Source organism: Cornus florida, unplaced genomic scaffold (genome assembly GCF_030987335.1).
Source record: "Cornus florida cultivar Cherokee Brave unplaced genomic scaffold, ASM3098733v1 CherokeeBrave_3.0.0_Hap2_Chr01, whole genome shotgun sequence".
Taxonomy (NCBI): Eukaryota; Viridiplantae; Streptophyta; class Magnoliopsida; order Cornales; family Cornaceae; genus Cornus; species Cornus florida.
The window spans coordinates 63,969,592-63,984,329 of record NW_026775571.1 but is presented as its reverse complement, the minus strand read 5'-3'; the positions used below and the strand labels follow the sequence as shown (position 1 = coordinate 63,984,329).

Below are 14,738 nucleotides of genomic sequence, written 5' to 3'. Positions count from 1 at the left end.
GGGATGGAAGATACTTGATTTGCCGAGTTTTGGTTGATCAAGAATTGATCAAACCTTTGAGATAAGGATTTCATCTTAACGACTATTTTATTGGAAGTGTCGACTTGATGTAAGCCAACACTCTTCCTTCCACTTGAATTCCTACCATTCTTGGAAGATAAAGTTCGATGCAAAGAATTTTCACGCATGCCCTCATAAATATGCCACACGTCATCCTCATGCCTATCAATGTAACAGCCACCCATGGAAGCATCAACCATGCCCTTGTAATTGTCCGATAAGCTCTCAAAGAAATATTGAACTAATTGCCATTTGGGCATGTCATGATGTGGACACTTCCTAAGCAATTCATTGAATCTTTCCCATGCCTCATGAAACGTTTCCCTATCCCCATGTGAAAACTCTGGAATTGAGGTTCTCATGGCATTGGTCTTAGAAACCAGATAGTACTTCTTCAAGAACTCTTGCTGCATTTCTGCCCAAGAAGTTATTGAAAAAGGTCTAAGATTGTTAAACCAATATCTTGCCTTTGTTTTTAAGGGTGAATAGAAAAAGTTTAAGCCTTAAGACCTCTTTCGGCATGTCCGTGTATCTCACGGTGGAGCATACTTCAAGAAACTCATCCAAATGGTTGTAGGGTTCTTCACTTGGAAGTCCATGATAGTTAAGAAGCATTTGAATGGTTTGTGGTTTGATCTCATAGTGGTGTGCAATAAATGGTGACAATTGAATGCATGTGGGTGCATTGTATTCATTAGGCACATAGTGATCTCTTAAAGCTAGGGGAGGATTAGCAATTGGAGGTGTAACATAGGCACTTTGATTGCCTTGAATGATGGGAGGTGGTGAAGCATAGATTGGCCTTGGCATTCCCAATGGAACTTGGCCTTGTTGTTGTGGTGGATGAACTCGGTCGTTTGCCTTCCTTTCCTTTTTTCTTGAAATTTTATGGATAAATTTTTTCCGTTTAATTTTCTTTTCTAAGCTCTGTTTCGTGTCGCTTAGTGTCATCTTGAGTGCTCGGAATTGGTTCCTGAGACTCTTTTCTGTGGACTGACAACTTCCTTTGAGGACCGAGTCATTTTCACATTTTTCGTTTTTTGACACTATGCGCCTTTCGCCCTTTTCCCTATTTCATCCTTTTCCCTATTATGTCTTTTACCCATTTGTCACATTGTTGGCACAACCTCACTTCTCATGCTCGGAGTTGGTTTTTGACTTCACATGCCTTCATTTTGAGTGGTTTCCTTGAAATACGTATCTTTACTTTTATAAGAAAGTACTTTGGCTGCTCCCGGTGCCCATAGGGGCATGGATGCACAATTCTTCAGAATCTTTTTCATTTCTTGGGGTGTTTTCATAAATATCTTTTGAAGATATTTTATTTCAGGGGTATCTAAGAAAATATCTTTTGGAAGATATTTTCATTCTTGGGCAGTTTCGTAGTTAACCCTTTTTGCAGGGGCCATTGTGCAATTAACGAAAGTTATTGCAAAATGTCTCGTCTGAAGCCTGGATCCTCGTACGGGATTCATTTTCACATTTCGTCGAGTCTTGGACTCTTAGAATTCTGTTCTGGTCGTTTTTCTCCAGTTTTAGAGTTTTTGGACCCGGCTACCGCCGAACTTGTTCGGGGCATAACTTTCTGCTCGGGACTCAGTTTTTGACGTCGTTTCTTCCATTATTCATATTTTCTCATTTTGAATCTTTTTCATTCATGGAGTTTTGTTGTTTGAGCCTGTTTGCTCAAAATCAACTTTTCTGGACTTGGCAGGGCCCGTTCAGGGCACTTTTTGAGATTTCTTTAAAAGGGGGGTCAAATATTTCATTTTTCATCTTCCCCACTCACCTTGCATGACCAGAGCTCCCATGGCAGCCCAAGGGAGGCTGCCACCACCTCGCTCTTCTTTTGAACTTCATTCCTTTGTTAAAAAGTTGAAGTGCCTTTACGTTTTGTGTTCATGTTGATTACGTGCTTTTTTCTCCCTTATTAGAATCCATTTTTGGCCAAATTTTGAGTTTGGGTTTGAGTTTAAGTTGTGATTTTCATGGGGCTTCCTTCGGATTCATGTAGATCGTGTTGTCCGCGACAAAACCTAGGAGTTTCATCAGATTCGAAGCCGTTTCAATTCGGTGGGGATTTGGGATTTTCATCCAAATTGAGGTAAGGGATATTATAGGTTTAATTCTTGTTATATAGCATGCTATTGATGCTTATACAACTTGTTTACATGCTTAAATATGAAATCTAGAGATTTTATTATTTATTTTTCTTGTATTGGATTTGATTTTCCCGGTTGCTCATAGCTTGTTTTGAACATGTAGCATGGTATTATATTGCTCCATAATATGGTCATTGACATATATTAAATTGAGTATATTTGAACAAGTAATAAAGATTTTATTTAATATTTATCTTTAGTGAAAGATTAATTCACATGGCCTTACGTAGCTTGAAATCGATGTGTGTTTGCATATTATCTTAGGCTTTAACTCACTCTTCAACATAGGTAAATTTGAGAGTAATCGGAGATGTTTTAAAATCTAGTAATATTTAATTAATTTATTCCGAGTGTATTATTCACTCCATTGGATTTCCGACTTGATATTTATGATGTGCATGCTATGTAGTTTCACATTTATTAAATCTAGAATATTTGATTAGGTTTTGAAACCTTTCATTTATTATTTTTCTCTAGTATTAAAGTTTAATACTCATGGCCGTACCTTGCTTAGAATCGACTTGTATTGTGCTTTTAAATCAAGTTTTAACATGTTGTATAATATACATTAAATAGAGATCATTTGGAAGACTTTCAAAAACTAGAGATTTTAATTAATGGAATTAATTAAAATCCATTCAATGGTTCCATGGACTTGACTAGGCTCCTAACTTGTTTTCATGATTTCCTTGACAAATTCCTTCACATGTGTCAAATCGAGAATAATCGGATAAGTTTTGAAACTTATATTAAATTGCTTCCTTTGTATGGAACTTATCTCACATGATTGTGTCTTGCATGAAAGGAACTAGTAACTTGACATTGGACTTAGCCTTGACAAGATTTGTTTGTAGAACATTCGGACTTGCCTTGTAATCTTGATAATTTAATCTTTAAGTAGATAAATTTCCTTAGCTAATCCCAAAACTCTAACAACAATGTCAAAGGTACCGCTAAGCTTAAGGTCCTAAGTCCTCAATATAACAAAACTAACAACTCCAACGCCTCAAAATACTCCTGTTAACAACCTAAATCACGAATCCAAAGCCTAACAAAACAAAACATCATCTCCGAAATCCCAGATATCATCCTGAAATAGATCAACTACGAAACCACACCGAAATCAAACATCGGATCAAAATCCCTACAACGGGTGACCAAATCCTCGAAATACAAGTCCACTAAGTGGTACACAATCCCCCGTACTAGAACCAAGTCCTCGCCACAGCCAAACAACTACAGCCCCAAGTTTCCAAAATCAACAAATTGTGCAACAACGTATATATATATCAACATGTATATACAAGATATCTACTATTTACCAAACACAATCCAATTTTGGAAACTTATACAATACATGCTCAAAGTCTACAACTACTATGGCATGAAAGATGTAAAATACAAAGTGTGCAATTCCTTACACACAGTAACAATATATTCAATAAGGAAAAACATATTCTCATGAATATAAAGGTAACAACTATGTTATCCAATGCTCAAAAGTAATCAAGTAAACATACACCGAATCCAAATCCATGATTTAAATATAAAAACAACTTCCAATATGCAATTAAATCCATGGAGTAATAAAATAGAATTTAATTAGACATAAATAGTTAAATTCTCTAAATTCCAAGTTAATCCCAAATAACCTCAATTTAATATATATTGAAGGACATGTCATGGTCATCACATATATAACATCAAATGACAATTTAAGTGATTAAAGCACTTAAAACAAAATTAATCAAGCTAATTAATTAATTTCCTCTAGATTTTTAAACAATTCCAAATGCCCTGAATTTAATCTATGTTAGAGAACATGGCCTATTTAAATACCACATTACAACTTGATTTCATGCTTGATACAACCATGTGAATTAAACTTTCACTAAAGATAAATATTAAATAAAAGTTGTAATTCTTAATCAAATGAGCCAAATTTAATATATGTTAACCAACATATCCAAGCATAATTTCCTAGCATGTTACAATTCAATTCCAAGTCATACATATCCTTGAGCATTAAATCTTTTGCAAAGAAATTAATTAAAATTAAATTCCAAGATTTATACAAAACATGCATACAAGTTGTATAAGCATATATAATCATCAATACAACACAAATATAATCCTAAGACACCCCCTACCTCAATTTGAGATAAGAATCTCAAAAGCCATCAAAACAAAACGGCTCTGAATCCGACGAAACTCCTAGGTTTTTTCGGGGACAACACGATCTATATGAATCTCCAAGAAACCCCATGAAAATCCAAACTTGGCCTAAATCCCAAACTCAAAATTTGTTGAGAAATGGTTTCTAATAAGGGGTAATGGTAGAGCACGACTAGGCGAGCAACAAACGCAAAGGCCGAAGGATTTTCACTTAGGAAAAGTAGGTTAAAGGAGGAGAGAGAAGATGGCAGCTCCATGGGCATCCATGGCTGCCTTTGATCGTGCAAGGAGAGGAGGAAGAAGAAGAAAATCTGATTTTTCTTCTTTAAGGCACCTATTTATAGCAAATCACAAAAAGTGCCTCGAAAGGGCCTTGCCGGGTCCGGAAAAGTGGATTTTGAGCAAACGAGCTCAAACGGTAAAGCTCCGTGAACAAAAAAGATTCAAAATGAGAAAATATGAACAACGGAAGAAACAGCGTAGAAAACTGAGTCTCGAGTAGAAAGTTATGCCCCGAACAAGTTCGGCGGCAACTATAATACCCCTAATTTCAAAAGGATAGTCCTGGTATTTAAATTATTGTTTAAATTATGATTTTTATTTATTATTTGACTAATTGTTTTGTTTAATTGATTATTTGCATAAATGTTTTATTTATTTATTATTTGACTAATTGTTTTGTTTAATTGATTATTTGCATAAATGTTTTATTTATTTATTATTTGACTAATTGTTTTGTTCAATTGATTATTTGCATAAATGGTTTTTAATTTCATTATTTGGTTATTTGTTTTGAATTTATTTGATTATTTGTTTTATTTGAAATTAATTGTTTTAATTTATTTAATTGGTTGTTGTAATTAGTTGTTTAAATTATTGCTTTAAATGGTATGCATTTATTTAATAGTTTTTACGTGACTTTTATATAGTTCCAATAGGTAAACACATAAGTAGCCGTCATGCTTTTCACTTAGATTGTGTTATGGGCCGAGTAATCTGATTAGGGTTTAACTAAGTCTAGGGTTAGTATGTTCTATAAATACTCATCTAAGAGGTCTGCCTAGGGTTTTAGAATATCATTACGACAGAGTAAGGTGGTGAGAAGTTTTGGTGACGTCTGGGTAATTAGCCAAGTGAAGAAACAGAGTTTCGCCAGAACTTTAGAAGCCGACGTAGAGACTTTGAACAAAAGTCTCAAAGGCAAGTTCTGTCTTAACTCTCTCCCTTAGGCTTCATGTTCTTTGCATACTTAAATAGTTTCAGGTTGAGTTACATGTTTAAAACAAAAAGAAAATATATGTTTTCATGTTTAGAAATTGGATGCGTATCAGTATGTGTTTATACTTGTTAAACTGAGTACACTTGAAACTTTCTTGTAAATTTCTTTGTTTAAATCCATGCTAGTAGTATACTAAGGACATAAATAAGGGTGGAAATTTACTGGAAGTAAGGCATAAATTCTGGAAACCAAAATACTGAAGTGCCGAAGGTGTAAACGATGCTAGAATACGAGAACAGAGAGAAGAGGAGGGAGAGAGGCGGCTCTCCCTTGGAGGGAGCCGGCTCTCCTTGTAAAGGAGGCAGCTCCAAGGAATTAGGAGCCGGCTCCAAGGCCAATGGAGGCGGCTCCATGGTTTTTGGAGCCTGCTCCATTTTGGTTTTTCCCAGTTTTTACGTTCTATTGATTTTTCTTTTGGTTTTCAGTGAGACAGGTTCTTAGGTATGGAATTTCTAAGTTTTCTAACAGAAACTAAATACTGTAATGGATGGTTTAATAGTGGTCTGGTGCGGGAATAAATTTTAAAGGGTGTTGAGTCTGCTCCATGTGTCTTCTTCACTTTTTTTACATTCTGTTCTTATTTTTCAGTTCAGTAAGGAAGCCTCTTGGTTAGTGAATTTCTAGTATTGTTTGAGGAGATTAATTACTGTAATGAGTGTTAAGATACTATCCAGAGGAAGATTAGAGTATAGAGGAACAAAGTAATATAAATTTAGGCACTGGGTGTTAATCGTTAAAACTGTATAGATTTTGTATGTGCCTTGCAGACCTGTTTGGTTTTGGATACTGTATTTCTAAATTTTATTAGAAATTTTTGTGATAGTTGGTTCACTGTTAATTACATATATTTGAAAAAAAAATACATGTTTTAAATCTATATTTTTGTTAAGGATTAATTGATGGTTGCATTGTAAAACCTAGTGCATCAATTTGTTGGACAGAAAATTATATATATGATACATTACTTACATTTATTTTGCATGCCATGGAACAGATTGATAAAATGTCTATTGGGCTGGGTTAATTATATGGAAACTGGGAATAGAGTTATATTTACAGACACGGTTCTGTGTGACCAAGTTGTGATTTCTATATTGGTTTACTTAAGCATGTTGTTTACTCTACTCTAATATGCTTAGTTTGGAATGGTTGATATTGTTATTTAATTGTCAATGCCATATGAACTGTTGGACGGATGGAATTGTATGCACCGGTATGGGACGGTGTCATACTGGGTTTGGATTAGCTTAAGTAACTAAGTCCTACCTATATTGGAGTAAGGGCACGGGTTATAAAATACAATCCTCCTTATATATATAAGTCGGTACGGTGGAATACGCCGAGTGACTTGCTGGATTTCTTGTGGATGGTTAGAAACAGAGTTTAGATATATTTTTATGTTACCGTGTCATGAGCTTGAGTCTCAGTGTCGACGGTTAGGGCGCGTATATGCAGTTGGATGTGTAGCTGACTGTGAAGGTTGAGGTATACCCTGTTTAGGTTTAGGTACTCATGCCCACTTAGGTGCGTATTGTGTGATGCCTTCTATCCAGGTTGTGACCCCCTTCATAGCCTAGCGATAGTCCAGTAGTGTGGATATATTTATGTACGGATTATTAGTTATTGTTGAACTAATTAGTATGTACATGCGTATCGAGTCTCTGCTTGGATTGTAGTAGGATAGAACTTGTTCGTGGGCCTGACCAACTCCTATTTTTTAGGTGTACGTCAGTTCTAGGCTTGAGCTTGTTCATGCTGAGCAGAGACAATCTTCCATTCTACCGACGATGTAGGATTTCTTTCCAGATTTTGGATTTGGATTTTTTCTTCCATTTTACTTTCATTCAGTGTGAGATTTTTATTAGGGGTCCACTAGAGATGGATTCCCGAGTTGTTCAAATTATGGATTTTTGGTTTTTCAGATTTGAGTATTTAATTATTAAAGGATTATCTTTTAGTTTTCTTTTCAGCTTTAAACTTTTATTCTTAAATTCATATTTTTGTATTCTGTGTTCGTTATAACATATTGATTGTTTGATATCCCTCGGGTTTGGGCCTGGGCCTGATCAACCCGTTGTCTCGAATCCGAGGGGTATCACAGTTGGTATCAGAGCACTCCAGGTTCAAGTGTCTCTAGGATGTTTTCGTCTTAAGTCTTCCGCGTAACGTTTTCTCTTTATTAGAGCTTTAAGTTTAGGATTCATTGTATTCCTTACGGTTCATATAGAAATGGTACTGATGTCTGTCTTTTCATGCTAACAGATGGTTAACGCTAGAAATGGACAGAACATGCAAGGAACTAGGAAGGAAAGGAGAGTGGCACGTAGGCAACAATATCTCTTACGGCGTCAGCAAATGGGGGAAGAGCAACAAAGGCTTGGATTTCAGGATGACATGGGTCAGTTTCAGGAGGAACAGGAGAATGTTCAGCAGACTCTGGACCAGGTCAGGGATCCAAAGATTCCTCCTCACCTCAATGACCTTGTTGCTTGGGCTATAGAAGCAGGGGTAACGGCTGCACTTCAAAACCAGCCTCAGGTTCATCAGGCACCTGCACCAGCACCGGTTGTTCAGACGGATTCTTGGGAAAAGGCTAGGAGCTCTTTCACAAAGGGGAGTCCACCTGTGTTTACAAGCTCCACCGATGCGAGAGCAGCTCAATAGTGAAAACAGGACATTGAGAGACATCTTCACTTGGTTCAGTGCACGGAGGTTCAGAAGCAGATGCTTGCTACTTTCAAGCTAGTTGGGGATGCACTACAGTGGTGGGAGTCAGTTACCACCGCAAAGGAGAGGATGACTTTGACTTATGATCAGCTCAGTACCCGTTTTGATGAAAAGTATTTCCCTTATGCAGTCAGGGCAGCTATGAAGACCGAGTTTCTAAGTCTGCAGCAGGGAAACATGACAATGGCGGAGTATGAGCAGCAGTTCACACGCTTGTCTCTCTTTGCACCGGAGGAGGTGGATACAGAGGAGAAGAAGCGTAACAGTTTCGTCAAGGGACTAATGTGGTCTATCAAGAGAGCTATTACAGGTATTCCAGCCTATACTACCTATACTCAGGTGGTAGACGCCGCTCTACAATAGTATCAGTTGATTGTGGACATCAGACAGGCTCGTGGTGAGAAGCGGGGTGATAAAGACTCTACTAATCAGTCAGCTGAAAAGGGGAACAGCAATGGTCACCGGTAGAATGACAAATGCAAGTTCCAAGGGCAGCAGCCTTGGAAGAAGCACAAGGGTGGTTCAGATGCTCATCGGAATGGGGCACCTATTCAGAGGCAACAGAATGGGGGACCACAGGCAGGACAGGGTCAGCCACAGGCTAACCGATAGAGGAGGCCATTTGGTACTTTCCAGGGTAGTTGTTACACTTGTGGAGAGTATGGTCATACCACTAAGCAGTGTCCTAAAGCAGGACAGGGACAGAGACAGTATGTGCAGTAGGGACAGAGGGCACCAGTGCCTCTACCAGCTCCACAGGTTCCACGGATTCAGGGGCAGACACATCTGGCTTTACTGGCACCGCCGCAAACTCAGGGACAGGCACCACATCAGTTGCATTATAGCAGGGTGTATAACCCCAAGCCACAAGATGTTCAGGCACCTCAGACTATTGAGGGTAAGTTTCCAATTCATGGTTTACATGGACGTGTTTTATTTGATACGGGTGCTACACACTCATTTGTAGCTAGGACTTTTGTTGCTTTATCTGGGATGAGGACGAGGGTATGCACTAGGCCTCAGGGTATTTCTACACCATTGGGTGATACAGCTATTATACATGAGAGTGATGGGCCTATGACACTAGATATTGGCAGACTCAGATTTCTAGCCAATTTACTGGTCCTGAACATGCACACTTATGATGTGATACTTGGGATGGATTGGTTGTCTCACTACCATGACCAAGTTGATTGTTTTGTTAGATCTATTATTTTTACCATACCTGGTCAGGATATGTATGTAGTAGCTATGCCACGTTCTAAAGGAGGCGGTAGCACCTATTTGTTTCATGTGGAGGAGGAAAATGATGGGGGGATTACTGTGTCATTGGATAACATACCAATTGTACAGGATTTCCCGGATGTATTTCAGGAGATTCCAGGGTTGCCACCTAGTCGCGAGATCGATTTTGTGATAGACTTAGCTCCAGACACTACGCCTATTGCTAGGGCACCCTATAGGATGGCACCGGTAGAGATGAGAGAGCTGAGGGATCAGATTCAGCAGTTACTCAGCCAAGGTTTTATTCGTAGGAGCACATCACCTTGGGGAGCACCGGTATTGTTTGTGAAGAAGAAGGATGGTTCGCTTCGTCTGTGTATAGATTACAGGGAGTTGAACAAGGTTACGATTCGTAACAAGTATCCTTTGCCCAGGATTGATGACTTGTTTGATCAGTTAAGGGGAGCCACATACTTCTCTAAGATTAATTTGCATTCTGGGTATCATCAGCTGAGGGTTAGGGAGCAGGATGTTCCTAAGACAGCGTTTCTCATGAGATATGGTTCTTATGAGTTTCGTGTTATGTCGTTTGGGACGACTAATGCACCTGCAGTGTTCATGGACTTAATGAATAGAGTCTTCCGGGCTTATTTGGATCAGTTTGTTATTGTCTTTATTGATGACATCTTGATCTATTCTTGGTCGGAGGACGATCATGCTAGACATCTTTGCATAGTCTTGCAGACGCTTCGTGAACACCAGTTATATGCCAAGTTCGAGAAGTGTGAATTTTGGCAGCAGGAGGTGAAATTTCTGGGTCACGTGGTGTCAGAAAAGGGGATAGCGGTTGATCCCGCCAAGGTTTCAGCTGTGGTAGAGCGGGGACAGCCTACTTCACCTACCGAGATTCGGAGTTTTCTCGGTTTGGCAGGATATTATCGTCGGTTCATCCAGGGGTTCTCCAAGATAGCAGGACCACTCACTCATCTGACCAAGAAGGGTGTACAGTTTGTGTGGGATGAGCACTGTCAGTAAGCTTTTGGTGAGCTGAAAAGGAAGTTGACTTTTGCACCGATTCTTGCTACTCCACAGAGTGGGATCGAGTATCTTGTTTACACGGATGCTTCGTTGCAGGGTCTTGGATGTGTATTGATGCAGGAGGAGCGACCGATTTCTTATGGATCTCAGAAACTTAAGCCTCATGAGCTTAATTATCCAACACATGATTTGGAGTTGGCAGTAGTGGTTTTTGCCTTGCGTATTTGGAGGCATTATCTGTTGGGTGAGTACTTCAGATTATTCAGTGATCACAAGAGTCTGCAGTACTTGTTCACTCAGCGGGAGCTGAATATGAGACAGTGCAGATGGTTGGAGTTTGTAAAAGACTATCATTTTTCTATACAGTACCATCCAAATGTAGTGGCGGATGCACTCAGTCGCTGACCTGTTGGTAGTCTTTCTGCTCTATTCACTACTGAGTGGAATGCTTTAAAGAATGTAGATGAGTTGTCAGACGCTTTTATGGCTTGCATGGTGGTTACACCTTCCATCATTCGCAAGGTTTTACAAGCACAACTCACCGATCAGCAGTGTGTCGAAAAGGTCGTAGAGATAGCTTTCGGAGAGGTTTCATTCTACTATGTTGGGGCTGATGGAGGTTTAAGGTATAAGGGATGGTTGGTGGTACCTTCTGCTAATAATTTGAGGAAGGATGTGATGACTGAGACTTACCACTATGAGTTCTTTGTTCATCCAGGAGGCGATAAGATGTATCAGGATATGAAACGGCAGTTTTGGTGGGCAGGTATGAAGAGGGACATTACTCTTTTTGTTTCTCAATTTAGTACTTGTTAGATGGTTAAGATTGATCATCAGAGGCCGCCAGGAGCTCTACAGTCACTACTAATTCCGAAGTGGAAATGGGAGAGCATATCTATGGATTTTGTGGAAGGGTTGCCAAATTCTTTCAAGGGGCATAATTCCATATGGGTCATTGTGGATAGGTTGACCAAGTCAGCTCATTTCTTACCTATTTGCACTGACTACACTTCGGAGCAGTTGGCGAGGCTTTACATTTCAGAGATTGTGAAGCTACATGGCATTCCATTGTCTATTATATCGGACAGGGATTCGAGCTTTGTATCTGGATTTTGGAAGAGTTTTTAGCAGGCTTTAGGTACGGAGTTACACCTTAGTACTGCTTATCATCCTCAGACTGACGGACAGACTGAGAGGGTGAATCAGATTATGGAAGATATGCTTCGGTCGTGTGTTCTGGATTTCAAGGGCCACTGGGAGGAATATTTGCCACTTGTGTATTTTGCTTATAACAATAGTTTCCAGAAGACTATTGGGATGGCACCTTTTGAGGCGTTATACGGTCGACCGTGTTGATCACCTGTTTGTTGGATGGAGGTTGGAGAGAATCGATTCTTAGGTCCTGAGTTCATCAAGGATACCTCTGAAAAGATTGCTCTTATTCGAGATTGCAGGTGTACTGCCCAAAATAGGCAGAAGAGCTATGCTGATCATCGCACTTGTGCTTTGGAGTTTCGGGTTGGGGATCAGGTTCTTCTTAAAGTATCTCCTATGAAGGGTGTTATGCGCTTTGGGAAGAAAGGGAAGTTGTCTCCACGGTTTGTCGGTCCATTCATGATTACAGATCGAGTTGGAGCTGTTGCTTATCGGTTGGAGCTGCCGGATAATTTGGATCGCGTGCATAATGTATTCCATGTTTCCATGTTGCGAAAATTTCTGCGAGATGAGGATCGGTATCAGCATATCGATGTTGGGGAGATTGAGTTACAGCCGGACGCAACTTATTCAGAGCCACCGTGTTGTATTGTAGACCGTTGGGATCAGATTCTTCGTAATAAGGTTATTCCTTTGGTTCGTGTCCAGTGGAGTCATCACAATGAGGCTGAGTCCACTTGGGAACGGGAGGATGTTATTCGCTCGCAGTTTCCTGGATTAATGGAAGAAGGTAAGAGTGAATTCCGAAGACGGAATTCCTTTTGTTAGGGGGGAAGAATGTAATACCCCTAATTTCAAAAGGATAGTCCTGGTATTTAAATTATTGTATAAATTGCGATTTTTATTTATTATTTGATGAATTGTTTTGTTTAATTGATTATTTACATAAATGTTTTATTTATTTATTATTTGACTAATTGTTTTGTTTAATTGATTATTTGCATAAATGGTTTTTAATTTCATTATTTGGTTATTTGTTTTGAATTTATTTGATTATTTGTTTTATTTGAAATTAATTGTTTTAATTTATTTAATTGGTTGTTGTAATTAGTTGTTTAAATTATTGCTTTAAATGGTATGCATTTATTTAATAGTTTTTACGTGACTTTTATATAGTTCCATTAGGTAAACACATAAGTAGCCGTCATGCTTTTCACTTAGATTGTGTTATGGGCCGAGTAATCTGATTAGGGTTTAACTAAGTCTGGGGTTAGTATGTTCTATAAATACTCATCTAAGAGGTCTGCCTAGGGTTTTAGAATATCATTACGACACAGTAAGGTGGGTAGAAGTTTTGGTGACGTCTGGGTAATTAGCCAAGTGAAGAAACAGAGTTTCGCCGGAACCTTAGAAGCCGACGTAGAGACTTTGAACAAAAAGTCTCAAAGGCAAGTTCTGTCTTAACTCTCTCCCTTAGGCTTCATGTTCTTTGCATACTTAAATAGTTTCAGGCTGAGTTACATGTTTAAAACAAAAAGAAAATATATGTTTTCATGTTTAGAAATTGGAAGCGTATCAGTATGTGTTTATACTTGTTAAACTGAGTACACTTGAAACTTTCTTGTAAATTTCTTTGTTTAAATCCATGCTAGTAGTATACTAAGGACATAAATACGGGTGGAAATTTACTGGAAGTAAGGCATAAATTCTGGAAACCAAAATACTGAAGTGCCGAAGGTGTAAACGATGCTAGAATGCGAGAACAGAGAGAAGAGGAATGAGAGAGCTGGCTCTCCCTTGGAGGGAGCCGGCTCTCCTTGTAAAGGAGGCGGCTCCAAGGAATTAGGAGCCTGCTCCAAGGCCAATGGAGGCGGCTCCATGGTTTTTGGAGCCTGTTCCATTTTGGTTTCTCCCAGTTTTTACGTTCTATTGATTTTTCTTTTGGTTTTCAGTGAGATAGGTTCTTAGGTATGGAATTTCTAAGTTTTCTAACAGAAACTAAATACTATAATGGATGGTTTAATAGTACTCTGGTGCGGGAATAAATTTTAAAGGGTGTTGAGTCTGCTCCATGTTGTCTTCTTCACAGTTTTTACATTTTGTTCTTATTTTTTAGTTTAGTAAGGAAGCCTCTTGGTTAGTGAATTTCTAGTATTGTTTGAGGAGATTAATTACTGTAATGAGTGTTGAGATACTGTCCAGAGGAAGATTAGAGTATAAAGGAACAAAGTAATATAAATTTAGGCACTGGGCGTTAATCGTTAAAACTGTATGGATTTTGTATGTGCCTTGCAGACCTGTTTGGTTTTGGATAATGTATTTCTAAATTTTATTAGAAATTTTTGTGATAGTTGTTTCACTGTTAATTACATATATTTGAAAAAAAAATACATGTTTTAAATCTATATTTTTGTTAAGGATTAATTGATGGTTGCATTGTAAAACCTAATGTATCAATTTGTTGGACAGAAAATTATATATATGATACATTGCTTACATTTATTTTGCATACCATGGAACATATTGATACAATGTCTATTGGGCTGGGTTAATTATATGGAAACTGGGAATAGAGTTATATTTACAGACATGGTTCTGTGTGACCAAGTTGTGATTTCTATATTGGTTTACTTAAGCATGTTGTTTACTCTAGTCTAATATGCTTAGTTTGGAATTGTTGATGTTGTTATTTAATTGTCAATGCCATATGAACTATTGGACGGATGGAATTGTATGCACCGGTATGGGACGGTGTCATACTGGGTTTGGATTAGTTCAAGTAACTAAGTCCTACCTATTTTGGAGTAAGGGCATGGGTTATAAAATACAATCCTCCTTATATATATAAGTCGGTATGGTGGAATACGCCGAGTGACTTACTGGATTCTTGTGGATGGTTAGAAACGGAGTTTAGATAT

The 14,738-nt window shown here is 38.4% G+C and overlaps 1 pseudogene; it reads left to right on the top strand.

The window, feature by feature from the left end:
- The first annotated feature begins 318 nt into the window (after positions 1-318).
- On the top strand, positions 319-417 carry LOC132283132 (small nucleolar RNA R71; annotated as a pseudogene).
- Positions 418-14,738: the final 14,321 nt, after the last annotated feature.